Raw genomic sequence first — 7943 nt, forward strand, 5'->3', positions numbered from 1 at the left:
GTGCTCGAGATAACCTATTTGGTTTGTTAGATGCCCAGTACACCTTACAGGCACTATTTGTAATGTTGGCTGAATCACACCTACAAGTTTATTGATTTAAATGAATACAAAACAGCCTTTAGACTCCGTTTGGTATGCTGACATAAATGTGATATACGTGTTAGTTTTTATCTCGTTAAAACAACTTACGTTTCTCGTAAAAAACGACTGAGTAACTTGTTTAGACGACATTCGCATGCGTTAAACGACTTACGTGTTTCGTTTAAACGACGTCAATCAGAAACTCCTAATAACCGCGCATTAACATGGATGAGGAACAGCTGGTATACAGGTCGTTCGCTTTTTAATATTCAAGTCTGATTGGCTAATATATCGTTTTAACGACATAGGAAAGTCGTTTCATTAACGAGATCCTAAGGTGCTGCGTTTTAACGAGATCCTAAGGCGTTTAACGAGGTACGTAAGGCGTTTAACGAGATCCTAAGGCGTTTAACGAGATCCTAAGGCGTTTAACGAGATCCTAAGGCGTTTAACGAGATACGCAAGCGATCCTAAGGCGTTTTAACGAGATACGTCAGTCGTTTAAACAAGATGTAATAACGTATGTATTTTGTACACTCACTGCAGGATCAGTTTGTACGCTTCATGCATACGTTTTTAATCCTGTATGACAGAGCTAATTGAAGGAAGAATGATTCAAGTGGCAAACTATTCGATAAAACAATTATGTCGCATCAGATTGCATAACAAAGTTTTCAGAAATTAATTGTTCAGTCAATACCGCGCTCTGTGCCGTTCAATCGATTTAATTTGCAATAAAGACGCAAAAAACAAATAATGCCTCGAAATGCTAGGATGCTACATAGTTTGTTCAACGTACAATGACACACGACAGACTTATATTCCTTGATATTATGTTAGAAATCCAAGAATGATAACAATTTTATCATTACTTAATTCTGCTATGAAGGCTTTTAAGAGAGACCTGAATATATAAATTCACCTTTTAAGACATCCTCACACACTTCACTGTGAAAATAATATTAAGTGTTCTCAACGGACAGACAGAAATGTTTATTGTCGTAAACATGTTATGAAACAGTTTCTTGACAAAATGTAAACCATATAAGCTTATGTATTCCAAACCAGTATGGCCACAACGGTGCATGACATAAATACAAGGAAAAGGAATAAGTCAGTAAAGTTAAAGAACATACAAGAAGGAATCAACAATAGAAGACAAATGAATGCCTTGTATTTGATTAGGTTGGTTGCCTTGTAGATGAATGATGTAATATTTGGGCATAGTGAATCGTTAGTCGGGCTGTACGCTCTAAACATGATTAGAACATCTAAATAATGGTCATGGTCCACGGGCTAACCCTTAGTTCATTAACCGCAAATACTTATCATATGAGACCAAATACGAACATATTTAAAATATATTAATTAAATATGATATAAATGTATTTAATTTTACAGATAACAATTAAATATAATGAATGAGTAATAACTTTTATTAATTTCATTTCAAGATAATAGCAAAACGTATGATATAGTATAAATTTAATTTACATTTATTGTATTATAAAGATGTTTATATAGATTAAAAAAACATGCCAAATTTAAGATATGACTACGTTATTTTGTACTTTTTACAACATATTTAACGAGTTTGAAAAAGATTATTCGCGTATACCAGAGTGATGATGCTATGCGTACCACGTTAGATTTATCATTTTCAAACCTCTGATGAATGAGAATGGAACTAGACAAGCATTACCTTAATTAAGTATTTATAACCCCATTTTTCGCTGACGATATAACTGTATGATAATCCATCCAATAGTCAATCACGACCAGTGCAGTGGCCATTTCTTGTAACTATGCTTTAAAACTTAAAGATGCAATACTTAAAACATAAGACGGCTTGAATTATTTCTTAATAATGGATTAATAAGATTAGAATAAAATCGTAAACAATTGGTTGTATAACGTTAACATAAGATGTGTATATCTCGAATAAGACCGTCAAGGTGACAGTAGTCTGGGTTCCAAGGCAGAAAAATGTGAAAAATAAGGAAATTTACTGTACCCCTCTGCTATACAAAATAATTTAGTATCAAATTGTAGGTTAAAGTCTGTAGATTATGAAAAGTGCGTTTGGCCACTTGGCGGCGCTTGCGAAAAGGAAATATCCAAGATAGCTATTTTCATTAAATAAATAAGAAAAAAATATTTACATGGATATTACTTTTCTCATCATGTACTTCAAATTGACATATAACTTTAAATAAGTCAAGGTCATTGTCAAGGTCATTTTCAAGGTTAAAGTATAAAAAATGCCCTAAAATTCTATTTTTCCCGTTCACTTTTCTTCTTTTTTAATTCATTTATGTTAAGTGTATGTCAAAAAGTGCTGGCAGAATTGTAAATTGTATGTTCCTTCATTTAAAACAATATTTTAGGATATAGCTTCTATATTTTTTGAAAACGCCAAGGGTTCATACTATAATAGCATGCCAAAGGTGGTCGCAAGATTGCTATTGCTGTAAGAGTCTTATAGCAAATTGTGCTAGTGTTACTCTTAAAGTCTAATTGCATGGCTTGTATCTATGAAATTGTATGCTTTATGTTGACATATCCATCTGACCTCTCCCATGTCAAGTTTAAGCTTATTTCAGCCATTTCAAGGTCATGGTCATTTCAAGGTCAAGATATGCAAAATAACTCAAAATATGTTTTTTTCTATATACTTTTTTCCATTTTCATTTCAATTTACATTTAGTATGTGTCTAAAGGCGTAGACAGAATTGTAAATTATATGTTCCCTTATTTAAAACAATTGTTTAGGGTAAAGCTTTTTTGTTTTTTGAAACCGCCACCGCCAAGGATCATACCGTTAGAGTGTGCCAAATAAAGGTGATCGCAAGATTGTTATTGCTGAACGAGTCTTATGGCAAGTTGTGCTAGTGTAACAGTCAATTAATATATATATCTTAATTCATGGCATGTATCAATTTCATACTGTGCTTACAGCATTCTCTGTAACAGCAAAACACTGATACTTCTTCAGTACAGCACACTGATACAACTTGTCAACTACTCATGGATATAACTTGAGAACTACACACCGATAGACTTACATACCAATACTACTTGAGAACTACACATTGGTATTACTTGAGAACTACATACCGATAGAACTACACACCGATACTACTTGAGCTCTACACACCGATACTACTTGAGAACTACACATTAATACAACTTGAGCACTACACACCGATTTTATTTATCAACTACACATCGATACTACTTGTGAACTACACACCGATAGAACTATACACCGATATTACTTGAGCACTACACACCGATACAACTTGAGAACTACACACCGATACTACTTGAGAACTACACGCCGATAGAACCACACACCGACACTACTTGAGAACTACACACCGAAATAACTACACACCGATACTACTTGAGAACTACACAACGATACTACTTGAAAACTACACATCGATAAAACTACACACCGATACTACTTGAGAACTACACACCAATACTACTTGAGAACAACACACCGATGCAGTGTATAGAGCTCGCATTGGATGTTTTGTGATGCCGCATAAAGTGAGGTGTAAAATGAAGGGTATTATTGTGACTAGAAGTGCATGTGGTGGATTATTAAGACTTGTTTTGGCGTGGTCAATACTAATTGTGGTGGGTGGAGACGTGGAACTCAATCCGGGACCTACACCAGGGCCTGCTCCAGGGTCACAGCGGGCTACTCGACAGAGCACACTCTCGTTCGCATCCGTAGCCGGTAGCCAGGATTATGACCTCTCGCCACCGAGGGGTCGGGGTAAGGAGCCAGCGCGCAAGGCCCGTCAGGCCAAGGCGGGAAGTGATAATGAGGATTTATGTCTTTCCTACGTACCATGAAAACAGAGGTGAGAAATGATTTGATGTCTATAAACAGTAAAATTGACGATATAAATAGCACAATCAGTAATTTACAGAAGCAAAATGAATTCTTGAAAACTGAAAATTTAGAAATGAAATCAATTCTGAAGAACTTGACAATAAAGTGGATAATGTTGAAGGGGCCTCACGCAGGAATAATCTACGTTTTATTGGTATCGACGGCGACATGAATGAAACTTGGGAAACGAGCGAAAGCAAAGTCAGAAACTTTATCAATCAAAGCACTGAAAGTGCTGATGGACGGTGACATTGTTCGGTCTGCTGCAAGTATAGAACTAAGTCCTTTCTCTTATAAACACAGGAAATCATCGGAACCTAATCTTGAATATAGAAGCATATTTTGAACACTCTTAGGCGAGGACAATTAGACAATGCTTCAAACCAAATATCTAAGCTTGATATTTATTTTCCAAACATAATTATTCATCTTAATGCTGTAGCTTTGAAAAGTTGATGAAAAGGTCACCTGGCAATATCATCGTTAATGTTTGTTTGCAGAACTACTTCATAGTCAAAATTTCATTCCAGTTGCATAACAAATACGCCAAAAGGACACAATCAAGATAACTGAAGCATAACATTAACAGATGTTTTTTAAAACAGTATACATGGTCCAAAGTTCAATGTTGTACTCAAAATTAAAAACGTAGGCCTTAGCTGAAGCAACTGTGCACAAGATGATCAATCTGCAAGAAAAACAATTGTCGAAAACTGACATAAACTTGGTATTAATGTGTACAATGCATTGAATCTTACTTACTGAAGTACCACATAGTTTACAATTTATTTTAGCTAAGCAGTGATTTTGTATTTTTCCATTAAAAATATTACTGGGTATGTCTACGAAGGTATATAGCTTAAAAATACCACCCGTTTGGAGTAAGCCTTTGTAGCACAGGGGATACAACACTGGACTGCTATTTTTTTACATTTTGGTCCTTTCTCTACAATTATGATTCAAAGCTTAACACATTCTATTAAATAATTGTCCTGAGTTGCATTACAGGAAAAAAAATGGTGCCAATCTGGTGTACAGTCCCTTTAAAGTAACACGAGAACAACAATGATGAATTGTTTTCCAAACATAGCAACATTTTATTGCAGAGGCCACAAAAATAAAAAAAGTAAGTGAAAATTTCACAATCATGGTTAGCCAAACACAACATTCATAATTATTCTTAAAGCAGTACATTTTATGAAAGAGGGTCAAAAGGTCACAGTAAAGAAGATCTGAGAACATTGATAATTGTTTTGCAAAACTTACTGAACTTTCGTTGCAGTACCTTAGAATAGAAAAGATGGTCAAACGGTAATTATCAAGGTTATCCAAGTACAAAATTGATATTTGTTTTAAAAGTTATACACATGGTCTAAATTTTTTTGCTGTTGCTTCAAAAATAGAATGTATGTCAAAAATCATATTCTATGTCATCAAAGCACAACATTGCTTTTTGTTTTGAAAACTGTACTAAAAAACTTTCATTGAAGTAGCTTAAAAATAGGAAAGTATGTCGAAAGGACAACGTTATCAAAGCACAATTTTGATTTTTGAGTTCGAATCAATGGTCTTAATTTCATGGCTGAAGCTTAAAATTTTAATGTGTGTCAAAAGGCCACAATCTAGGTCATCAAAAGACAACATTAAATATTGTTTTCAAAACTGTCTAAAATGCTATAGCTCTAAGAAATAATTAGGTCAAAAAGGTCCCAGTCAGGGTCATCCGAGAACGACATATATAAATATATGTTTGTTTTCAAAACAGTACTGATGTCAAGTTTTCATTGATGAAGCTTTAAAAAACATATTCAACAACTTCAGGAAATGTGTAAATAACTTAGCCTTTGTCGATCTTACTAACATATTTCCTTGACGAGTTGTATAATACAGTCTATTATATGATGACGAGTTTTAGTATCTTTTTATCAAAATATTCTTTAAGCAAAAACAACTAACCTGTTTTACTTTTCTAGTAAACAAGAGCTGTCACAGAGACTGCGCGCTCGACTATTACGCCGCTGTTCAGTGTAAGGATTTAAAAGTTTTGGCGAATTAAGGATCACTGTAAAATTAGATTAGATTTTAATGCAATACATTATGTATTTGTTGAGATATTAACATGAATATGGTTACATGGAACATTTTAAGTCCAATACTTGAAACTTAAACAGTATTTCTAAGTTGCATAATAAAGGGGCAAAAATGATAAAATATAAAAGATAGAGTTATCTTTCCTGATTATTTAAGAAGGTTGAATAGTTGGGAGCCTGTGTATAAAGTTTCAATGCAATACATGATGTATTTGAATTTATATGTCAAATAATAAAGCAAAACCTTAACCAGAATTTTTAAGTCAAATAATAAAGGGTCATTATTTGCATTAAATGCAAACTAGAGTTATTTTACTTGGTTAATTAGGAAGGTTGGATGGTTGAGTACTATTGTATAAAATCTTAATGCAATAAATCAAGTAGTTGCTGAGATATCTACCTATGTGTGCTTACATGCAAAACCTTAACCAGAATTTCAAAGTCAAATAATAAAGGCCCCTTTTTTGCATTAAATTCAAATAAGTGTTATCTAACTTCATTAATTTAGTAGGTTAGATAGTTGGGAATACATATCTAAAGTTTCAATGCAATACATAATGAATTTGCTGAGATAATGACTTAAAGGTGCTTACATGCAAAACCTTAACCAAGGTGTGACGCCGACGCTTGGGTGAGTAGTATAGCTCTCCATATTCTTCGAATAGTCGAGCTAAAAACAGGATACATGTACCATTAAAGCGATGCTATTCTCTGGACTACAAGCATGCATTGCAAAAATTTGCATTAGGAAAAATTTCAAACCAAAGAATCATGCGATCATTCTCACACTGTTTGTAAGAAGAATACATATAAAGGTGATATCAAGTACAGCAGAAAGGAATAACAACAAAAAACTAAACTCTTTTTAATTGTGACATCATAATGGTCACCGGTACGATGAAGTCATAGATTACTATGTGTTCATGACGTCATTTCCTATTTAAACCAATATATAGTACCCCATTTAGTACCCAACGTGATTGAAAGTTTTTATCAGGAGATAACATTTTCCTCTTAAGAATTGGTTGGAAATTTAATTTTACATTATTTTCATCACAATGAATACAAAATGACAAATTGTCATTTGAAAAAAACATTCTTGTCTATGAATTTGTTTAAAAACATGTGGAAGGATACTATAAGTTCCATGGTCAGTAGGTAACCCGCGATATGGGATATTCAATGTAAAGGAAACCATATTGCGGTGGAGTGAAGCTCGAACCTAAATATGGATTCTTGCCCCCCATATTTCCAATACTATGTCACCTACTAACCCCGTAATGTAAGTATAACATTGACAACCTGTTCTCCTGTTTAAATGTTTTATTTATTCATTGAAATATTCATCAAATCCGAATAAAGACGCCATTTTGTTGTAATTTAAATTTGGAAAATGGAAAAATGTGGTGTCACCGCGTGACCTGTCCTTGACCAACAGCGGTGTTTCATAAATATTGGGAGTCGTGACATTTTTTTGACCAATATAAATAGACCAATGTTATATTGATATCCCCATGTGTATTTAGGAGAGAAAAAATGTGTGATGGCTGTATTTAGCTGGATATAAAGTATACAAGTAAATAAAAAACACGAAAAAAAAATCTTTATGATTAAACATTATTCAGAATGGTTGGAGTGATTGATGATAATGAGCCCTTCTTAATCATTAAGCTAGTTACTTTAGGTCATTTAATTGACTTAGAAAACAACCTCATTGTCTAATTCATTGTCGACGTAAAATCTTATGCAGGGATTGTGCATCAGGTGAGTGACAGTAGGCTGAGGTAAAACCCAACTTGAAGAATGAAATTGTTAATGATTAAGGATAGCACTTCATTTATACCTATCTGAAATTTCATTTG

Source organism: Mya arenaria, chromosome 2 (genome assembly GCF_026914265.1).
Source record: "Mya arenaria isolate MELC-2E11 chromosome 2, ASM2691426v1".
Taxonomy (NCBI): domain Eukaryota; kingdom Metazoa; phylum Mollusca; class Bivalvia; order Myida; family Myidae; genus Mya; species Mya arenaria.